This window comes from Egretta garzetta, unplaced genomic scaffold, assembly GCF_000687185.1.
Source record: "Egretta garzetta isolate BGI_Z169 unplaced genomic scaffold, ASM68718v1 scaffold248, whole genome shotgun sequence".
Lineage (NCBI taxonomy): Eukaryota > Metazoa > Chordata > Aves > Pelecaniformes > Ardeidae > Egretta > Egretta garzetta.
This window is the reverse complement of record NW_009260596.1, coordinates 3426075-3450071: the sequence shown is the minus strand read 5'-3', so window position 1 is coordinate 3450071 and position 23997 is coordinate 3426075.

Below are 23997 nucleotides of genomic sequence, written 5' to 3'. Positions count from 1 at the left end.
TTTGTGTACGTGAAAGTGGAGATTTTCACCTGAGACTCTTGCTCCTATGTGAACAACATGTGTAAGCCTTAATATGAGTATGTCCTATACAGTGAATCATTTTCATTCAAATGTAAGTATCAGTACAGAACAAGTGTTCTGGTAAATAAGATTGGACATCCAAGTGAGGAGCTGGAAATCAAACAATAGGCAATAGAGAGAAAATACTTGACAAAGCAATCTTTTTGATGGAATAAACCTTTTTGAAAACCTGACTTTGTGAAATGTTGATAGTAATTTTGTTTATAATTAATTTAAAAAGCTTTTGAATTGAAATGGAAATAAATCATTTTGATTGACCACAAACCAATTTATATCAGTTTGGAAATTTGTTTTCTGATTGTCTTTACTGTGCAGTGCACCATGATTACTGTTTAACTACATATTTATCTTACTATGCTATATTATTCTACCCATTATTTTTGTTTTGCATCTTCTAGTGACCTCAAAATGCTCTGTGCATGCTTTGAAATAACATGAATGTTTATATTTACATTAGACAGAACAAAGGTAACACTACTTGGATAACCATGTTTGCAAAACACTTCCATTTCTTCATAGCAAAAACAATTCCTTGTGTGCTTCAATAGCTAAGGAAGGTTCAGCTACGTCTGCTATGCACTTTGATGCATTCTGAGCTTCGGTAATCTGCTGAACTTTAAGGAGGGCAATCAGAGTGGCAAAGCAACAATTCATAAGCAATTGCCATTTAGGCAAGAGGCATAACATTTTTGATTAGGCAATTCAGGCATTGTTTAAACTGAAGTTGCAATTAGGTAACCTTCACTTAACTTAATATATCATCATTAATTTTAATCAGGAATATTTGTTATTTTTGGCATTAGAAAAAGCTGATTAAATTCTAATTCAAAATTCACATCTATATCTTGGCACAGACAGACTGCTGCAGCATTGCTTTAGTGAAAATATCTGTTTCTCTTGACATCCCATTAATGAAATCACCCTGTCTGCAGAACTGTGGTTCATACACGTAGATTAATAATGCCATGTTTTACAACCCAGTCTTAAACTAGTAAGAAGGTTGCTCTCATACTTCTTTTTAATAGAGTAATAAACAGTTTACATTGAATTTGATTGCATAATTTACAAGAATTCTTTTTATAGTATTTTAATTGGATTACTAATAAGTTTTCTCCACATTTACTTTACTGATACTGAAAATTATTCATGTAAGTTTCATTAACAATTCTTCATGAATTACTTCTCCAAGTTCTCATTTTAATGAGGTATCATATCCATGATATAGTTCAGTTTCCAGATTGAATAAACCAATTTTTCTAATAAAAATACTTGCTCTTACTGACCAGAAGCTGTTTTCTTCTTTTCAAGTATTCCCAAAAACCTGTCAGGTTCCAATTCTATTGCAGCAAGTAAATAACTTACTTAAACACTTAAAAAAATGAATAAATAAAGGTAAAGGTAGAAGAAACTGAGGCTGAGAAAACTTGAAAGCTACACATCTCAACCTTGTATTATAAATAAACTTTGTTGCATAAATTAGGTTGTGTTCTACAGTTTCAGATGTAACTACAACAAAGATATGGAAATATGTATTTATGTTATAGCTATAGGAAGGGGATGACATTTTAAAAATTAATTTAAGAGTACTTAGTCCATGCTCACTGAAAGGCAAAAGGGACAATGACTGTCAGCTGCTGCTATCTGCAAACTTTAGTCGTTATTAATTCTATATCTAATACTTGGGTGTTTGACTAAACAATATTTTAATATTTATTAGTTAGTTAGTTAATTAATATGTAATTAATTAATTATTCAATTACATTAATTATAACACACATGTAATGGAAAAAGAATGGTATAAAATCTGCATTGAGAGAGACTGGGGGGGGGGCGGAGAGAGAGTTGGTTTTTAAAGGGTTAGACCAGAATAGTTCAGTCTATACACAGTAGAATAGTTACAAGTCAACCTTAGGCTTCTGCTTGAAATTTTTATTAGAGTGGTTTGTAACTAGCTGTCTTGTTCTGGGACATTGTTAACTACATCTCTTGAAAAGTTTTAAGCTTAATGACTTGAAACTGCCCTTCTTTAGCACAGTAGGAAATCATGTAAATCATTGTTAGAGTTAATAGTTTAGATAATTAAAGAAGTTTTCAGACTTGCTTTTTAATTTGACAGGCAATTTAGAGGACCAAGAAAATTTAAGTGTCACTTGTGAACCCTACCAGGAAAATGCTTTTTTTCTCTCTGCTTCACTACTCTCTGCTAATTCAACTGCAGAATGAGAATAGAAACATCTTTGCAATATCAAATTTACTGGCAAGATATAGCACTTCTTTTGCTCAGTGGCTGTTTCAGCTTATTGCAGAAATACAAAAGAATCATGGAGACAGCACGATGTTATCCTATGATAAGCAATTCACTCATACGGATTTTTGGCTCCATCAGTAAAATTGATTATTCAAAGTTCAGAAGTAGAAGATTCAGGAGATAATTCAATATCTGATAAATGAAAAGAAATTCAGACCTTTATTTAAGAGCTGTAATTTCACAGCTTTATTTGGAAGAGAATAGCAGGATTTTAGCAATTGCTAAAAAGAGGAAAACTCATTTACTGTAGAACATTAGCTGTATACTTAATTAAAATTTAAGAATCACAACTGTAGCCTTGCTGGAGTTTATGAAGTTTAAACTCAGCCATTGATTCCTAACTGAATCCTGACAGACTGTAAACTTGTAATTTCCTGCCTATTAGAAGATGTGCTCGAAATAGCTGACCAAAAGGCAAACATGATGATTGACCATAGACATATCAATATTTAGTGTGAAGTTGACTTACATTTTATAGTCTGTAGGCACTGGGACTGACATTAATGACTGAGCCACAGAAAATTATCTGGTCCTTGTTGGTTACCAGGTGAGTAAGCGTACTAAGAACCCTTTGTAGGCCATAGAAGAGGGTGTCTGCTCTGATTTTTATATGTAGGATTGATTTATAATGCTTTAGACAATAGACACAGCCTTTAGATAAGACAGGTACAACGGCAGGACTGGTATTAGAACAACAATGCTCCATTTGCCATAGGCAGAGGCTTGCACCATTGGAGATAAGGACACTTTTTTTCACAGAGGAGGTCCTTTTCTAAGCATCCAACTAGTGAGCAACATCACACACATTATGGCACTTGCTGTGAATGTCTGTAAACAAGTGAAATGGAACCGCTTTATTTCACAGCCAAAGCAACTTAACAGTGTTGGGGTTGAAAGCCTTGAGACATGCAGACTATGAAACCCAGCAGCAGGCTGTTTCTATGCGCTATGTGTGTGTTTCACCCGGCAAAGAGACAAATCATGTTGGTGAGTCCATTTGAGAGATAAGAGATAGGGAAGCTCAGTCATAGAGCTCTGCTGTCGGGAGAGGATGCTCCTGTCAGCCTCAGTGCCTTGCACCTGCCTGCCCATGCTGCAGGTGCAGCAAATACGCATTTTCAATTTTAAAGGAAAACTTCTAAACTGCTTCTGTCTCTGAATTTTTGATAGATTCATACATTACAGAAAAAAAGCACTCACACCGGCTAGTAGACTAAGAATTTCGCACCCTTCCACTGACTTTTGGTAACAGACATTTCTCTTCTCTCCTACCTGAGAATACACCCTGCAGAGGAGAGCCCTGCCTGCCTGCCCTGGGAGAGCCACCCTTCACAGCCTTGCCAGGGTCCTCTCACACACGTCATCTCGTGTCTCAGGTTAGTGTGGTGGTCCTGACACACAGAGTTACTAATTCCTGTCCTTTAGCCAGGCCCAAATAGTCCAAATCCTGAATGAAGACCGGGGATGACTTTGTTTCACATATAATAACTCTCCTTTTAGGCCACAATTCATGGACAAGTCGTAGGGTTCTCATGCCTCACAGCCTGCCACAGATCAAGTTCCCTAATTCACACACAGGCAATTTGTATGACATTTGTACAACCAGTTAGCATCAAGATGTTAAAAAGAATAACTCCTCTTCTACTTAAAATAGGAAACTGCTGTGTACTGGATTCAACAATGTGGCACTATTTGGCTTATTTTTGTAAATTGCATCTGCTTTTACACATAGGTAACTGGGAAGAAGAGGGGTGTTGCAGTTAAATCTCAGCTGAGAGCTGGGTAGCTACAAGCATTGATTTTAGTTCATTATTGTAGAAAAGCATGAGACTGAGACTTGAATATCAAGTCTGCATGGATCATAATGATACAACTATTTTTTTTTATGCAAAATGCAACAGCCAGGTGCATACTTACATATTCTTTAAATCTACCTAGCCAGAAAGGCTACCAGTGATAATTGTCTTTTAGGAACAATAAACAAAATGTCCATATCTAAATGCAATGGGGGACAGTTCCAATAGCAAATGTCATCATTATTAAGATAAAAAAATAACAAAGAAATTTCTTTTCCTGGATAATCCCAAACTGCTGGGCTGCAGAATAGTCTCTGAGGCAATCTATCCCTTCACCTAACCTACATAGCCTGAAGCTAATTTCATTCACTGTGACTTGCAGGAAAAAACCAGCAGTCACTTAACAGTAATGGATATTTGAAGCTACTTAAGCCCTTAATACTGTTTTTCTTCTCATGTATATGAAATTAATCTCCATTTATTTTCATGAGAAGGCAGTGCTATGGAAATCAGGTTTTTGGAAATGTCAGCAGGTTGTAGCAAGATGAAATGAAAAAAATGCTTTATATAAGAGGAAGTAACAATACCACTACTGCTGTTGTTGTTTATATTTTTGACATACTGGATCCTCGGAACTGAGATAAATTCAGGCACTAGAAAGAATTTTTTTGTCAATGTGAATGTCTCTGTTATGTTTGCCACAGGATATTGTCAAAGAGAAGAGTTGGTAGGATGCTTTTTCATTTCCACAGTGCATTTAAAATAGTTGGGATTTTTTCAGAATGTTCAAAAGACTGCTCATTTTGCGGTGAAAAACAAGTGAGAAAAAGTGCTATTGGAAGGCAAGAAGCAGCAAGAATAACTGAGTTCAACCAATTTTAAACCTCATTGGAATCCTGCACATTTGAACAGCTTCCTTTTTACTAGATGGTCCGTGATGATGAAAATAAATACAGACCAAGATCTTATTAACCACAGCCTATGCAACTGCAGATATAACCTCCATAGTAACTGCTCACATAGCTCCATGCACAGCTGTTAGGAGATGTAAACATGAGCATAAACTGCGAGCTAGTGATGTGATGGGGTCTTCATAGCGAAAGCTGTTGTCAGTCAGACGTGATTCCTTCATAACCGTAGCTCTTGCATGTTGGAGAGTCCAGGTGGTGCTTGCTGTAGCTCCTGTGATGGTGCTCCCTGCAGAAAAACATGCTTTAATATATTGTGAAAGGCAATGTTTGAATGGCATATTCTTTCCATGATCCTCCTGGTGCACCACACACACAATCTATAGAATATAAAAATGGTTCAAATACTGAGCTTAAGCTCTCAGTGGAAAGTCTGACTTCCCAGGCTGTTATTCAGCAATTAATTGGAAACAGTAACCTTATCTTTTTCTTAAATTAGACTAGTTGTCACCCTTTTATTAGATGGTATGACAGTTTCTTTTTCACTCAAAATCTTTAAATCCAAAGTTTCCCTAAAACTGTTCTCTAGTTTTTGAAATTTTTATGTGATGCAGAATGAAATTCTCCAGCTTGTCACAATATAAGACAAACTGGCTGGTATGTTGCATTGCTGGAACATGTCCAGAGGAGAGCAACCAAGCTGGTGAGGGGTCTGGAGCACAAGTCATACGAGGAACGGCTGAGGGAACTGGGGTTGTTTAGTCTGGAGAAGAGGAGGCTGAGGGGAGACCTGATCGCCCTCTACAGCTACCTGAAAGGAGGCTGTAGTGAGGAGGGGGTCGGCCTCTTCTCTCTGGTAACAGATGATAGGACGAGGGGGAATGGTTTGAAGCTGCGCCAGGGCAGGTTTAGGTTAGATATTAGGAAAAACTTCTTCACTGAAAGGGTTGTCAGGCTCTGGAATGGGCTGCCCAGGGAGGTGGTAGAGTCCCCACCCTTGGAGGTATTTAAAAGAAGGATAGATGAGGTGCTTAGGGACATAGTTTAGTGGTCGGGTGGCAGGGTTAGGTTAACGGTTGGACTCGATGATCTTAAAGGTCTTTTCCAACCAAAGCGATTCTATGATTCTATGATTCTATGTATCAACGTTCTTTTTGACCTTTATGATAGCACATTGCACAGAAAGACTTCTGCCCTGGAGGGAAAAGCAAGTCTACCAGCAGGTCTTTCCCATCTCAAATGATGTGAGTCAGTACAGTATATGTAGTATTCCCAGAAAATACTGGCAGCAGAAGATTGGGCTTATAGGAACTGTAGAGCTTGGAGCACAGGGCTCCTGATATAGAGCACAGGTTTTCTGATATTGTAAGGCCATGTATAAAAAAACCATATACAGTTGGAGGCAAAATGGCCTTTGCTGGCACAGAGCCTGTGGGCAATGGTAACTTCTAAGGAGGAACAACCTAGGAAATCAAAATCCCCCAGTGCCACCATTTTGGGAAAAGGAATAATTTAGCTCAGCTCTTCTCAACTACAAGCACTCGGTACATTAGCTTCTTTGAAAAAGGAATAATCTTTGCTTAGGCTATACAGGACAGCACTGAATATAACCATATCTGCTTCTTTTAGGAACTTGCACAAAGTTCAGGACCTTGAACTTTCTGCCATGGACAAGTCTAAACAAGCCACAATAGAGTTAGTCAGGGCACTGCAATGCTCAGCATGGGTGAAAGTCAAGCATAAACAAATTTGTCCACAGGATCGTTGTTTCAATGCGTGCCCTCAGAAATGGGGTATGAATTGGCTATACTGAGTATATTCAGGGCTTTGTTTATATAAATTATATAAATTTATATAAATTGTTTGTTGTGAGAAATCATGTATTTGACTACTGTGTCTCATCGCTGGAAGCTAATGCTCCATCCAGAATTCCTGGCCATACTTTTGACTTCATACTGTTTAGTTTAATCCTGCTTCTCTTCAGTTCTCAGTATTCTCCTGTCATTGCATGGCATCCTCCTGTGCATCTCTTTAATTCAGATCATAAGAAAATATTGTTCACCCTTTTAAATTACTGCATAGCTAAACACCACAAAAACTTCCATTAGGTTGAGTAAGAGCAGGATGTCTTGGGTAACACACACACACACACATACTCCATATTCATGTATTTTCCAGACTACCCACAAAGCATGCCTAATGGTGTGTAAATACATTTTCCCCTCCTCTCTCCAAAATAAGTAAAATGGGTGCTCGGGAAATATTTGACATCTTTTCCTCATTCATTTGTATGCATTAAATTGCAACAGTGACCTTGAGTGACAGTTTTAAACTATACCCCGTTCTTCCTCTCAAAAGAAGTATGTTTTTCCTCTCTGCTTTGTTAAATGAACAAAGGCTGGAAATTCTATGTTCAAAAAAAAGTTTAGTTTTGGGTAGCATTACTTAGAAATTCATAATTGTTCTGTGTCATTCATCACTTGTCTTTCTGAATGTCAGCCATTGCTTAGTCATATAGGGTACAGCTTGGGACACCAAGCATTTGGAACCAGCTCATTTATGCAGTTTTTTTTCTTTCATCAATGACTATTTTGTGTAAATCTGTCCTTCATAACACAATTAGCTCCCAAATAAACTTCATTTATGCCATCACGACTTCTCTGGAGCATCTCTGGACTTGGTTCCCTGGAGAGAATAAATGACAGTTGCAGGGAAATGTTTATCATTCATGCATGCTCCCTCCTTTCTTCATCTTTTTCAAGCTTGCCTAGATTTCACATGTTAATGTTCATGTGAAATCCACTGATTCTAACTGTAATCAGGAGAAAAGAAGATGAAATACCAGGAGTGTGAAATGTGGTTTAATTTTAAAGAACTACTTTTCTCTTTTCCAAGCACATATTCACAATAAAATTAAATTATATCCACCCTAAAAGTAATTTTTATCCTAGAAGAGGAAAAAATCCCAAATGCTATCTAACACAGTCTCCATATGTTTGCTTTCCATTCTTTATATCAATATTTTGCCAAGAAAAAACCTAACTACTATAGTTATGCCTTCCATTTTAAAAATAATACATTGTGGAAATACATTGATTGCTGCCTACAAGTTTCCAACATCACTGACTACATGTATAAAATCACAGTCTGGACACCACAGCTGGTATTACAGTTTTATTCAGATTCTGATACTTGCTTATCATAAATTTAGGGATTACTAGACAGCTGGGATCAGTGTAACTTCTATTTTCACCCAAGTGTGATTACATTCAATTTTTCCTCCCTGTGTGCTGCATAAGTGGTATGAACCAACATTAGTGACATTGCAAATCATGCCTTTGTTTTCTTCACCTTATTTGTGGTCTTGTCTGGTGAGAGAAAGGTCCCTCCTTCTGGGAAAGGACTGAGTGGTTGAAGAGGCCATACCAGACTTGGCTGGGAACAGGCTGAACTAAAAATAATAATGATACTCTTTAGCAAGACTGTTGCTCAAACAATTCCCTTTGGCCATTTGGCAGAAACGCATCATAAGACAAAGAAAGCTTCACCACTTCGGCAGGTGCTCTCTATGAAAACATTGGAAACATAAGGCGTGTGTTTGATGCAACCTTCTGCGGTTCTTCTGAGGAGAACTTCAGGCAAAGTTTTACAGTCTATATCTCTTTCCAGTTAGATTTGACAAGGGCAGTAACAATAGCCCTGGCCAAGGGGTCAGAGCCAATGCCGCAGTTCAGAGCCTCTCGTAGTGATTTAAGTCAGGCCCAGACCCTAGGGCTTCAAGTTCAATGGTTTCTAGCTTCCTTCTTATTTTCAATCATTTCCTTGCAGATTCTCTGAATGAAACAGGAGGCCAGGGAGGATAAACAAATTATTAAAGCAGTTGTTTTCTAATTCAGTCAACAGTTTGAGTGCAAATGCTTCCTTTCCTTTATTCTGTGGGATTCCTGGCTATTATAGAGAGAATAAAATTACTATCTAAAAAGCAAATAATAAGACAAGTATCTCAGTTTGCATTATAGCTTTGAGTGCGTTTTTGTGATTATTTAATGCAGTTCTATGCTATTCTTCCTGAACAGATGCTGAATAAAATACAAAAAGACTCTATTTGCAAGGTGTTAAAATGAAATAAATTGTTAGTGCTATTGCTTGTAACAGGAACCAAATTTTAGTTTCCTGAGACCAAGGTCTCTCAAAAACTTAGTCAACCATGACTAGAAAACAAGTAATTATTTCTGCTCTTCTAATTGTGATTTTGAACAGCACTTTTACTTTCAAGCTACAGGCAACAAACCTGCATACTTTGTTTCTACTGTTGAATGGTTTGAAGGCAAATTTTGGGAAAATTTTATGGCTTTTTGTTTGACTGAAAAGAGGATAGAGATGAATTTGAGGGACATCTATTCTACTGGTATTGGCATACACCAATTATTACTTGATAAATTTAAAAGATGTTCACATGCAAAATGTTTTTGTTCTTACAAATGAAAATGGGAAAGGTCAAATGAAAACCCAAAGTTTAATTGAGGAGAATTCTATAAGAAAATAGACATACAGAGAAATTACATGTTCTAACATGAAAAGAAAATATTTCCTTTAAAGCAATTAATTTATAATATCTATCATTCCATCAAGATTAAAACAGAAAGGTTAAACTAGAATTTAGTCTTGAATCGTAAGGCAGAACATGAAAATCCATGAAATTATTTATGTGTAGTTCAGATTTAATTTATCACAGATTAAATACTTCAGGCATTCATCTGATTTCAGCCAGATGTAAAAGTGAGACTTTTAGTCTCACTTCAGTCAGGTTTAGTAATCTCAGCTCCTTTCTTATTCATCAGAGTGGTATCGAAAGCACATACATTTTGTGCAAGAAAATAAGGAGAGAATGTACCTTCTATTTTCAAACACCAGAGTTTCCCTTACGGTTGTCTGAGGGTCTGAATCAGAGCCTAAATCAATACAATGGATTTTTTTTTTTATTGTTCCTTTCCTTGGATAACTCAAAGAACCAGTATTGAATTCTATCTGGATATGTAAAATTCTCTTTAATTTCCATGACTATTTGTGCTAGTGAACTTAGGGATTCAAACATTTCTAGGTGTAGCCAGGGTATAATTACCTCATGTATGAACATTCGGGAAGTCTACAGCTCCACAGTCAGAAATTGTGATGTTTCCAAAACACTTTTCCATCTGCTTTTCCAAAATACTGTTTTTACTGTATCCAACCACTATATAAAGGCATAGGGAAACTATGTTGCAATAAAGTTACCCAGATGAACTCCCCCCAGGTGGTAAGGATGCCCACTTTCAAATTCCGCAGCAGCCAAAGGATCCTGGCAGGATCATACACCTCAAAACCTGAGATCCAAGTCGGTGTCAACAATGCTGTGTGATTTTCAGAGAACCAATGACAAGAAAAGGCCATACGCAGAATTATAAACACTGGGAAACTCAGGGATAACTAAGAAATCAAAGTTAAGTTCACATGTCTATATTCCCATTACAAATAAGGAAAAGAGATCATGCTGTGCTAATGCATGCTATTGCATTCAATTCTGAAATGTTTGGACAGCATTTTTCTTCCTCCTCTGCTATTTTACTTTTAATTTTCACATACTTATCCTCTCAGATTGGTGCTGGAAAAGGAAGAATAAAATATCATGAGAAAGCACTTGCTTACTAAACTTGAAGAGAAACCTTGAAGCCCATGTATGTAATTGTTTTACAATTGCCAAACATCTGGAGATAGAAACTCTTCTTAAAAGTGAACTAAATCTTCAATGCAGCTGTTTGTCAATAACTGTTTAGGTTGATATCCAAAGATTTAGCGGAGCTTTTAGCAAGACTCCAGTGTTGCCCAGCAATTAAAATCTTCTTTGCAAAATACTCCACTGAGGCAGAACTTGCTTTGTAAAGCCACCCTTCTGACAGAAAGGTGTCCTCAATGACTCAGACCCGAAAGCCGGGCAATACAGGGCAGGGTAGTCACCAGTGGAACCCTTTTCCTGCTGTATTTGAGTCATTGCTCAGCATGCCCCTAACATATATCCTTGCAGACAGTTTCTGAAGCGTGCACATCACACCCGCAAAACAAGCCATACGTACTTTGCTAAAGTAAAAGGTCTTCTGGATGGTAACCTACTTTCATTTTTTCTGCAGTTGAACACTGAGCTTTCTGGTGGAAATAAATAAGTATGTTTCCAAGCAGTGTGGTTCTTTTCATATCCCATCCTCTCTAATTCACAGATTTCTACACATTGCTATGCTTCTGCCCAGGCACCGTTATCCCCAGAGCATGCTCTCTCGTCCTCCCTCAGCAGAGGAGAGAGCCCTGCTCTGCGGGTACTTGTGCAGCCTGCACCTCTGCACACCTCTGTGCATCTCTGCACCTCTCTGCACATCTCTGCACCGCAGTGCCTTGATCTCACTTGCACTTTCAGTCTTACAGCAAAATCCCAGAGAACAGGGACACTTTATACCACAACTGTAGCATAACTGCAGCTCTGCCCCATCCCCTGAAACAATTCCCAGGTCTCTTTACATTCTGATCCTATCCCTGACAAGCCGATTCAGTCAAGCTAGGACACTAACTGCACTCCTCTGTGGACATAGCTCTCTGTCAATAGTGACAGCTCTGGAGAAGCAGGTTCTGTATTTTGATTAATTTCCTGAGTTTTATATCACCAACTTCAATCTCTTGGAAAGGCGCAAGGTAACCTTAAAAGTGAATTGAAAAGGTGCTTTGTTTGTAATCTGTTGCTGAGATATTCCTCAGTATGGAGGATGCCAGGACTGAACCTTATTTCAAATAAAAGTGTTAAGCTTTTGTCAGCGGGAGAGGTCAAACAAGCAGTGCCTGCAGCTGTGAAGACAGCGGAAGGGCTGATTTCTCAGGGATGCTTGTCCTGTGATTTCAGTTCGAACTGTGAGCAGGCACTCAACATATCTGAAAAACATTAAGCCTTTTAAAAGAGCACAAGCTGCTTTCTGATCCCACTGCTGTCGTATCTTCTCTTCCTTTTCTTTCCCTCAGCCAGGCAAAAGTGATCCTCTCACTCCTTCCTGCTGGAGCAGACAAAGCCATCAAGCCTTCAAAACCTGCTTGTGACCAACGGGTTATGTGACACAAGGGTTGTGCCCCAACAGCTCCTGCCCTGCTGAAGTGCCCTTTGCAGAAGGCACCCGGAAGAGGGGGGAGAGCCATGCTCAGGAGCCTGCTCTGCTGAGCTCTGGTGCTTTATTGCAGATCCATGCCTTTGTACCACAGGAACTGCTCCCCAAGATTTGGCCTCTTGTCAAATCCTATTCTGTAATGTACACTAAATGAGTGCAGGTTTCCTGATAGTAATAGCCTTTTCTAGGAATTAGAGCTGAGGCTATCAAAGTTATAATTCTTCACTTAGAGAAATTTGATAAGAATAATTTTTTAGTCAGGTCTGGTCAGAGATGATTTGCAGACATGAGTGCTGTGGGAAAAAGTCTATTTAGATAATGTAACTCATCAGCAATGGAACATGAGGCTACATGTTAGGTAAATCCAGTCCTGTAGGCGAATAATATATGTGACATACAAGTTGGTTTTGCTTAGTTCACTTAAATTTAACTCCCATTTAGATGTATTTTTGTATTTCTGAAATAATTTAATCCAACTAAACCCAGGCTACAGTAAGCTGCCTTGTGTTAGCATTTTTATGGGTTTTTCTAACACTGATATCCCTTACAGGTAAATGATTTGTGAGTGAGGAAAGCATAAAAAAACAGAGTCTTGTATGCAGAGATTAGTTAAAATGCAAGAGTTCCAAATTTAGTCAGGTGACTTCCTTCTCTGTACCTCAGTTTCCTCATCTGTAAACCAACACTGATTTCCCCAGTGAAGTATTTTGAAATCCAAAAGTAAAAAAACCACAGTAGCAGTAATGGTGCTGCCATCAGCTCTGTTTAATGTTAAGCCAAATAACAGTTAATTTGTCATATGGGATTTTTCTCCTACTAGAGAAGATAGAGGTTATACTGAGAACTGCAGTCAGAATAAAATTAGGCAAAGTATTGAAGTCCAACTAAACACCTACTGAGTTTCCACACCTTTCTTCAGGATCTGAAATTCAAACTTTTAGTGTCTGGATAAAAAAAGAGTTAAAGGAAACATTCTGTTAACTACAGCCACCTTGTTCCTGTGAATATTGATCGCTAAAGGACTTTCTACATTTGCAGTCTCATAATTTGTCTGACATTTTTTTTTCTTCCAGTACTGCTTCTCCAAAATGTCTTCAAGAGTCACACATTACTTCAAAATAAAGTTGGGAACTTTGAATACAGCAAGTGCCTGGAAGGAGTTGACTTCAGAAGAGCAGAGGCCATATTGACTGGAGTTGTTGCTATTTTTCCATGCCACCCCAACTGCTGTGTGTGAATTCCCACCCAGACCTACATCAGCAGCCAGATTTGATGACATCGGTACGTAGTTATTAATACAAAGTAGTTGTATAAAAATATGAAAATAAACATCCAATACAATAGAGGCAATGAGTTCCTGCAGCTTAACAGGCCACACAGGTTTGGTGACCTAACTGAAGACAAAAGGTCTGTGTGAAACTGGCTCTAACTACTTAACATACAGTCATGGTATTGTAATACTGACAAAAAAAATCCTGTTTGAATCTGAATATTGTCATTAATATTTTTAGGATATGAGTGTCCACTGTACATACACTGTTTCAAGCATGCTTATGCAGATATTAGCTCCTCTTTCTGGTTTCTGCAGACATCACAGTCCCATACAAAAAGTCATGCAAACATATCTTTGGTAGATCTGTTTATTCCTGTGATGTATAAACTTGCTTTTGTAGTGCACCTCATCTGATTATGAACTCTGCTGTGGTCATGATGGCAGTGTTGCCCTGCCTCTGAGAAGAGAAAGGACACGCTCCAAAAAACTGTAAAAGGCAACATGAGTTTTTAACCCCATGGGGAAAAGCAATTGGAGAGAAACATCTTGATTCTCAAGTAAAAGCTAATTAATCTGAAGTGGGAAATAAGATAAGAAAATGGAAAAAAAGCTGAAGCTTTATTTGAGATTTATGGTACTATCTGTACTAATCAAGGGTCTTGCTGTTCTAGTACAATACACTAAATAACAGCATTTCATTTCATGCAGTTGTCCTTTGACTCAAGGGCAAGGGCATTTTTCTAAGTAATAATGCCATTGTTGCAGATCAGTTGTTTTTTCTGCCAGCTTCTTACTTTTTTCCTTGGGGCATGGGACAGGATGACTAGACAGAAACATTTCTATCAATTTCGTCTTTCCTGTGAAGCCTTGATAACTCTGTTACAAACTTGGTGAAAAACAAGCTATGAAAGACAGACTTCTAATTTCTGTCTGAAAAAGGCGACTGTACAGCAAAGTATAGGGTTTTTTCACAATGAAATCACCCGTGCCCAGGTCTGGAGTTTTGCTTTTGCCTGTGTAATTTATTTATAAGATGGATTAAATATTTGTAAAGCTTGCTTCTGGTCTTGTCTTTCAAGGCATTAAATAGAGAAAATGTTTACTCTTGTGGTTTTCAATGAGTGTTGTTTTTTTGACTAGTGCTTAATTCCACATTTCAGTTGTTTGACATTTCAAAAGTTTCACAGATGAAGCAATTCTACTGGAGTACTAGAGTGGTACATTTTGCTAAAATAAGTGATCGTTAATATATAACCTTAGAAATGAGTCTAGAAATAGTCTGACAAGGTGTAAGTAATTTAAGTGCTTCTGAGCCTGAAGCTTTTCAAAAGCTTCTGGGGAGTTAGATGAATGGGCTTGTCTTACAGAGATCGCCCTCTTGCACCTAGGGATCCCCTCTCTACCTAAGCAACCACCTGAGCACTCCCTCTTCCACCTTCCTCCCTGCCTAAGCACCATCCTCTGCTCTGCTACTGTTCTCGTTTACATGCTATCGCTGCACAGTTTTAACTCAGAAGAGCATTACGGATGGATGGTTTGCTGGCTGAGCAGCTAGCTTGCTCCATTGCTCATGGGAAGTTGAGTCACCATCTCTGGAAGTATTTAAAAGATGGGTAGACAAGGTGCTTAAAGACATGGTTTAGTAGTGGACAGCTATGGTTGGACTCAATGATCTTTTCCAACCAAATGATTCTATGATTCTATGTTTTCAGGACACTTTCCAGGGTACAGGTTACTTAGACGAGTCCTTTCCTTACCAGCCCAGCATTTCCCCCAGTACAACCTAAACCAAATAGATGCAAAACCACTGGGTGTTTGGGTTTAAGCCACAATACTCAGACTTATCCAGACAGCTTGGAGGATTTGCTTGGAGAGCTCTGTCACTCATGAGAGTTGTGCCCTTATGTGAAGACCCACCAACATCAGTGCCCTGCAGCTGCAGCTCCTGGCATGCATCGCGTTGCTTTCCTGGCAGCCCCAGCCCTGTGCACCTCCCTGGGGACTGGCCAAGGCCAGGCTTGGATGTGGTCCCATGGGTAGGCCCAGCTTGGTGGGGCCCATGGCCAGGTAGCGCAGGGCTGTGGGCAGCTGGAGACCAGCCCTGCTGCAGCATTGCTGGGCAGGGGCTGCTGGCCCTAGGGGCTGACATGTTCCCTCAGAGTGCCGGCAGCATCTTGCTACAAGATTGTTAAATACTCCTGAAATAAGACACCTGCCTCCAGCACCTCACACTGTTAATATGGGCCCAACAATATTTGCATTTTTGAGGCTAGAATGGTATCAGCTCTGGAGAAAACCCAGAATCAGTTCTAGTGACCACTTTTCACTCTCAGGCAGTCTGGACTTCACCCCCAAAGGCAACACCATATAGAAGATCTCACCAGCAATGGCTCTCCAAACATAGTGTGACCACCCCTGCCCAGTGTGATCTTGCTTTGACAGTCTCTGGCCAGGGTGAGGTTTGTCAGGCCTTTGAGATGGCCATGCAAACAGAGGGGAGCTCGGCATTTGGGTCCAGACTCCAAGTATGTCTGCTGTTGGGGATGAAGCATTTGGCAAAGATTTGGGCTTGGAGTTCTGGTTTGGGTCCATCCTTCCTCCAAACACCTAACAGTTTCAGTGAATGAAAATCTAAGAGGTGAATTCTGGTATTTTTCTGATTTGACATATGAGGAAAATATTTATGCAATTAGAAATGCTACTACATTTTCTCATAGACCATAGCATCCTGTGAGAGCAATTAGCAAAAGTCAGAAACCTCCCCAAAGATTAAGTCAAGAAGAAAGATGAAGAGTTATCCTTTTCTCTGCTTGTTTCCAGTGATTCAGCTGGAAACTTATAAAGTGTCATGAAAATACAAAAAGGTGAGAATGATCCAGCTGTTGCATAAAACCCTGTTAGTGGCAAGTTTGTAGTTTACACCATAGGTGGTCTTAGCTTTATTGCCTAGAGTCTTGTTCATTCCCTCTCTCACTGGATACATCTGGAAACATGCCTTTCAAGCCATATTCTGTGCAGCTGCCAGATGAGACCAATACCTACTTTAAGCTTACATGACATAGTGTATTTTTCCTGAGGGGGCTGAAAATATTCACCCCCTACAACTCAGAGGAGTTTGGCTTTGTCTTCTCCATCTTTAAGAGATAATAGTGCACAAAGGTATATGAAAGTTATTCTGTATAACATCTACACTTCTTTACTCAGGAAAAGCGTAGTTTTATTTAGGCCTGAAACCAAATTGCTACTTACCTTTCCAAAAAGCAATTAGAAACATCTGCAATATGGTGGGAATGTTGTATGGAAACCACAGGCTTAAGGAAATGGCACCATACCTCACAGCAGCAATAAGCAATAATATTCATCATTCACTCTGAAAAAACACCTTTGAGTGTCTGCTTGCTCTCATTCTTCCTCTCTTTCTAGAAAAAAGAGAAGCACATAGCAAATGCATTTGTCATCCTCCATAAAACCAGAAATGGAAGAGTAAGATAATATAATTTTGCCCACATTTCATTTGATACCAGCCAATGGATTTAGCTCTGCTGAAAGAAATCATCATAAGAAATGTTCTAGGAGAAAGATAACAAAGAAAGCTATTCACCAATTTCAATAACACTTTTAATTGCTTATGAGAAATAAGCATTTCATTACCAATCAGATTTGGTTTACAAATAAGAAATTAAAAAATGAAAAATGACATAGGGTTTATTAGGAGAAAGAAAAGGTCACTGGCATATGATTTAACTGGACTTTAATATTGTAGAAATATCAGGAGCCAGTGAACTGTACATCTTTGAGCCCTCCAAGATTTTTTAAGTGGGTTGTCATAGCACCCCTCTCTTTCCAGTCTGGTCTTAGTCCATTATTCCCCCTTTCTCCTCAGAGGCAACATTTGCTGGTAGAAAAGTGTGGCAGCTAAGAACCCACCTCCAGTATTGTCCAAATTATTCCAGTACTGGGCACCTTACTGTAGGCTGCTGCACTGCCATGTCATACCAAAAGCAAGTCTGCCTGTACTAGAAGAGACTTGCCTGATGATAAATGTCACCAAGAAAACTCTAAAGGAGTGAGATTTGAGAAAGGTTATCTCATTGCTACTTTTTAAAAATTTTACTTGGTCTGCTTATTTATGATCTGAGTAATACTAACATATAGGAAATAATTGCTAAGGTATGTGATCTATTATAGTTTATTGCGACCTTGTAACTAAACATCCCGTCTCTCTCTCCTTTTCTCTCTTCCTTCCCACTTTCCCCAAAGGTCTGGAACACTTTTCCTATTAAAATTGTAATTTATCAGTGATCAAGATTGAATCCACTTCATACTGAAGTATCTTGCCCTCAAAAATAGGTCACAAGAAAAAAATAATAAAAAAGACCCACTTCTTTTTTCAAAATGCATGAATCATTAACCTCTATCACTAGCTGTACTTTTGGCATTATGGATCTCTACATCAACTTGAAATTCAATCATTCACTTACATCCACAAATCAGCAGCTCCAGTAGTTCCATGTGAGCTTTTGATGACCACTCTGGAAATCTTTCTAACTCCAAAAATCAAGGCCTCTCCCATGTAGTTATTGATCCTTGGAAACTTGGAAATAAAACCACTGTTATACCTCAAAAAATATTAACATCTTCCTCATATGTCTAACTGATTTGGATGGAGGACTGGCTTCAGGTAAAAGTCAACTGCCTCACTTCAGATATGCTCCTGTCTTTGAAATCAAACTCCTCTTTATGCTAATTACATAGAGATATTGCTCAAAGGTACCCCAAAGTTAGTAGTTTCAGTAGCTATGGTTCCCACTTTTTTCTGACACTTGCAAATTGCTACTATAGCACACAAGCCCACACTGCCCTCTTGGAAGACAAACCCGAGGAAACTACAGTGTACAACCCCTGTCCTAAGACCCCAGAAATCTGCTCTCCTTTGTCATGAACAACTGTCTGCTTGGGAAAATACCCACTGTAACTTGGACATCAATTTCCTCTGCCCACAGATATATTCACTTCTTTAAGAAGTTCTCCAATCACATCAGCAGGTCTTGATCAACTGAATAGGGGCAGAATTACTTCCCAGTCCTATGGTAACTAGGTAATTCCCCCTCCCAGTTTCTTCTGGTTAGTTTTAGTTTCAGACTTCTCCATCATCCATAAAGTAGTGCTTTTAACAAAGATCTAAACCAGTCCCTTCCTGTAAGCCAAATTCTCTCCTGTCTCATGCCCACCTTCTACCCCATGTGTCAGTGGGAAAATCACATACTTCCTATAGCACAAGGCCAGCAAATGATGTGATTATAAGTCATCAGATTATCTGATCATTCATTTTTCCTTTTGTTGGAGGATGAAGTGGGCTCCATGGACTTCCGGAGGGCAGACTTTGACCTGCTCAGAACGCTGGTTGGGAGAGTCCCTTGGGAGATAGTCCTGAAGGGCAAAGGGGTCCAAGAAGGCTGGGTGTTGTTCAAGGAAGAAGTCTTAAAGGCACAGGAGCAGGCTGTCCCCTTGTGCCGTAAGACAAATCGGCGGGGAAGACAACCAGCCTGGCTGGACAGAGCCCTACTACTGCAACTCAGGAAAAAAAAGGAGAGCTTACCAGCTGTGGAAGAAGGGGCAGGCAACCCAAGAAGAGTACAAGGATCTTGTCAGGTCATGCAGAGAGGAAATTAGAAAGGCAAAAGCCCAGCTGGAATTTAACCTGGCCACTGCTGTAAGGGATAATAAGAAGAGTTTTTATAAATATGTTAAGAGCAAAAAGAGAGAATTGTTTCAATTTCTGACAGTAAAATCCATTGCAGGTCCAAAAAATTCTTTTAACATTAAACATTAGTGTAATCTGAATCTTAGGAAAATAAATTGATGTTTCCATTGAGTGACTAAAAAAAAAATGGGCCAAATCTACCGTACGGCCTTTATTGCATATGCAGTATTAATGTAGCTGTAATGAATAATATATTGTATATATGTAAAAAAAGGTTTTAGATTTGTAGTTTCTAAATACCATATTTTTTTTCTGGTTTTATTACTGAAAAAAAATTACCAAACATTATATGAGTGATTTGGAGATAATCTTGTTTCTTATTCCACCACATTAAGAGAATGTACTTATATTAAAGACATCACTGAACTTCTTATCTGACTTGAGTACAAAAGGGCCATTGCTTTAGTGCCAACTAACATAACACAAATTCAAATACTAAATTCATACCACAAATTACAAATGAGGAATTGCCCTTGATCTATGTGGAAACAAATTCAGAATTATTTGGTGAATATATTGCCTTTTACAGTTTATTCATGTTAATAATACCAGTTATGTATTTCTTTGTAACACAAAATATTCTTGATATCATCAGAAGCTAATACACTAAAATCCCTTGATTTTTGGTTACATCAGTTCTAAACATTCTTGATTCACCAAATAATATCACTGTATTAAAGTCAAACCATTCCCAATTGGCTGCATACAATACAAGAATAAGCTCTTGTTCCCTAATCAATACTCCAACAGGTCCAAAATTATGTATGAAACCTCAACAGAAAAAAGAAAGTGGAGTTGTATTGGAACTGATCACAACAAATATACACTTTCAAAAATATATTTATATAAAACTATGTCTGTCTGATGTAGGAAAAAGGTATGTCTTCCTCCTAATGAAAAAGAGATTAGTTTTGTTGGCATGAAGATTAATGCCACTCGAGTTAGTTTCACCTGAAAGCTGTAAGTGATCTTCCATAAGCACCTACTGAAACATAGGGCAGCTTGCACCCAAACTAAGATCTTTAAAATGTTTAGTAGTGGAAAAGGATCTGGGGGTACTGGTTGACAGCCGGCTGAATATGAGCCAGCAGTGTGCCCAGGTGGCCAAGAAGGCCAATGGCATCCTGGCCTGTATCAGGAATAGTGTGACCAGCAGGACAAGGGAAGTGATTGTTCGTGCTCCTGTACTCGGTGCTGGTGAGGCCGCACCTCGAATACTGTGTTCAGTTTTGGGCCCCTCACTACAAGAAAGATGTTGCATTGCTGGAGCATGTCCAGAGGAGAGCAACCAAGCTGGTGAGGGGTCTGGAGCACAAGTCATACGAGGAATGGCTGAGGGAACTGGGGTTGTTTAGTCTGGAGAAGAGGAGGCTGAGGGGAGACCTGATCGCCCTCTACAGCTACCTGAAAGGAGGCTGTAGTGAGGAGGGGGTCGGCCTCTTCTCCCTGGTAACAGATGAGAAGACGAGGGGGAATGGTTTGAAGCTGCACCAGGGCAGGTTTAGGTTAGATATTAGGAAAAACTTCTTCACTGAAAGGGTTGTCAGGCTCTGGAATGGGCTGCCCAGGGAGGTGGTAGAGTCCCCATCCTTGGAGGTATTTAAAAGAAGGATAGATGAGGTGCTTAGGGACATAGTTTAGTGGTCGGGTGGCAGGGTTAGGTTAAAGGTTGGACTCGATGATCTTAAAGGTCTTTTCCAAACAAAGCGATTCTATGATTCTATGATTCTAAGAGATAACATTTTATACCTCTTTGGTCTGCATCACTGTAATGTCTATGTGTTCTGATCTTTTGTTTTGTTTCTTACCCAATTTTTTCTCCTGGTTTGAAAAACTACTTGTAAATATTTGGAAGAGCTATGGAGCAGATGGTTAGATCAGAGCATTACCCTGTGTGGTCCCTTTCCTCTCTCCAAAAAACCCGGTTCTGAAACTAGCCATTAATTAGATCCAGCAGCAGAGCAGGATTATCTACAACCCTTGAACATGGTTCAGAGATGAGAGTTACTGCACAATGCTCCAAATTCAGGAAAGACTAAAATATTCAAACAAAGAAGAGACGATAGAGTCTTGAGAAATATATATTTGGGTAAACATCTCTTAATACTAGTCACTTTTTAATTTTGATACTGTGTGCAAAACAAGAAAATGCATTCTTATTGCAGTGACATAGCATCAAGTGCATAACATTTGATCAACTTACTTGGACCAGTTCCACATTCACTTCAGCATGTACAGACTAGCTGTGAGTGACTTTAACCTGCCTTGCAATCCATTGGGCCTGAGATTTTGTAGCTCGACATTGTAGTGGCTTTGTTTCTTCTTGTTTCTTTGTTTGTTCTTCTTTAGTGGAAGGATAATGTAGAGGAAGTCCTTGTTCATGGTAATAATCATATTTAGTCTAGAGCTACAGGATTGTGTAGGTTGCTTAAGTAATTGCCACTGAATTCACCGAGGGAAATGACCAGCAATAAAAAGGGACTATTCAACATAAAGTGAAACTTATTTAATTTATGCTATGCAAATTACTTGGCAACTTCTTAATTATTTGTTTAATACTGGTAAAATTTTCTCCAGATGTGGTTTAACACATGGAGCTTTCAATTATAACAAAGAGGCACAGAGAGAGAGAGGCATTCAGGGATGTAAGGCTACGCTACAGCATGATATAGCACACATAAATCTATAGTAGCTTAAAAAAATCTGTATTGTCTTTAAAAGTTTTAGTGAAGGAGATTACCTAATCCCTTTAGCTGACAGATTACTATACTAACATGAATTTATGGCTCTAGAGTATTTCCCTAATATCTGACCTAAAATTCTATTTTGAGGGAAAAAGGAGAATGTAGTCTTCCTTGTAACAGACTTTTATATTTTGAAAAACTGTCATCAGTCTTCCTTTTTTTTTGATTAAATAAAGCTAAATTAAAACACTTGAGCATTCTGTCACTTTCCTCTGGACTATAACCTTGTACTGAGGAAGAGTATCTGAAACCAAGTGCAATGTTCCAGTTTAGACATCACCAGAACTTAGTAAACAGTTAAAATATTGTCCTGTGTTTTGCAGGAAACATTTTTGTTAGTATATCACATCACAAGTTTTGTCTTATTTAAAATAGTATCACACTGTCTGTTGTCCAACATAACTCCCACACTTTTCTTATTGAACTGCTGCCTAGTCAGGTTTTTGAATTTTGCCTTTTAAACATGTGATTTCCCCTTTCTGGATACAACCATTTATGTGTACCTTTTCTGAATTTCATCATGTTGATTTTGATTCATGTTACAGTTTAAGAATAAAAAATAAACATTTAATCTTTGTCTCCAGCCTGCCACCCTTCCTAGGCTGGTATCATTTTACAAATTTGATAAGCATGTTTACCATTTTCCAAGCTGCCAGTGAAAATATTAAATAGAAGCTCTCTATGGACAGACCAAGTTTGGGTCCCTCCTGAGGGTCCTGCCAATGTGAGAGCGTGACACTGACTGCTGTTGTCTGAATACGCTTTTGAACTGCTTCCAGTTGCAGATCACCTTGGTCTTACCTATATCATGCTTCCTTAGCCTGTTTATGAAAACAGTGTGTGGATAGTGGGATCAACTGTTCCCTCCTTATTTATGCTGTGAAAACCAAAACTAATTTGCTTTGGCTTGATTTGGTCTCAACAACTTCATGGTGGGTGGATGTTTTATTTTGCTACTTCATTATCTCAGTGTTTACAACTTGATTACTTAATAATATCTTCCAGTAATTTTCTGACTATTTAAGCTAAGATGACTGATTGAGAATTCCTCTGGTTTTCCCATATTCCTTTATTCTGAAGAGTTATTTTGTTTGTTTTCCCCTTTTGTCTTTCATAGTTTTCCAAAGATACTAATTGTTCCTTCTGCCCAGTTTTGAGTAGTTCTTCGCGTACCCTAGGTTGAATTTCTGGGGTGTTGCTGACATGCATTGATCTCATTCACATTAATACTCTTTGTTCTTGCCCTACTCACATAGTCTCTGTGGGTGTCTGGCTTAGGGAGAACACATCATTATTACCTTTAATTTTCTAGATTTCTTGGCCAAAGTTGATTAGCATCCTGAGTTCCCATTAAGGACACTAAAATTTTGGATTATTAAAGATACCTCACAACATCTGGCCCTATTATATTTCTGTCTTTTAATTGTATAATGTGGGCCTCTTCCTACAAGCGTTTGAATATTGCTAGCCTCTGTTGACACTGTTGGGAGAGGAGTGCTTCCCATTCCATAGGTTTTCTCTCCAACCTGTGAAATCACACTGAATAACATTCTTAAAAAATTTAAAAAAAAACCCTGTTGTATTCTGGATCATCTGCTTAGAATAATGTTTATTGGTTGATCTTATTTATAATTTGGCTGATTGCTTCGTGTCCTGGTTTCGGCTGGGATAGAGCTAATTTTCTTCATAGTAGCTAGCATAGTGCTGTGGTTTGGATTTAGTACCAGAAGAATGTTGATAACACACTGATGTTTTCAGTGCTCAGACTACTCAAGGACTTTTTGAGCTTCTCCTGCTTGCCCAGGTGCATAACAAGCTGGGAGTACAGCACAGCTAGCACAGCTAACCCAAACTGACCAAAGAGCTATTCCATACCATATAACGTCATGCTTGAGGGGGGGGTTAGTTCGGTCGGTCGGTCGCGGGGAGACTGCTCGGGGCTCGG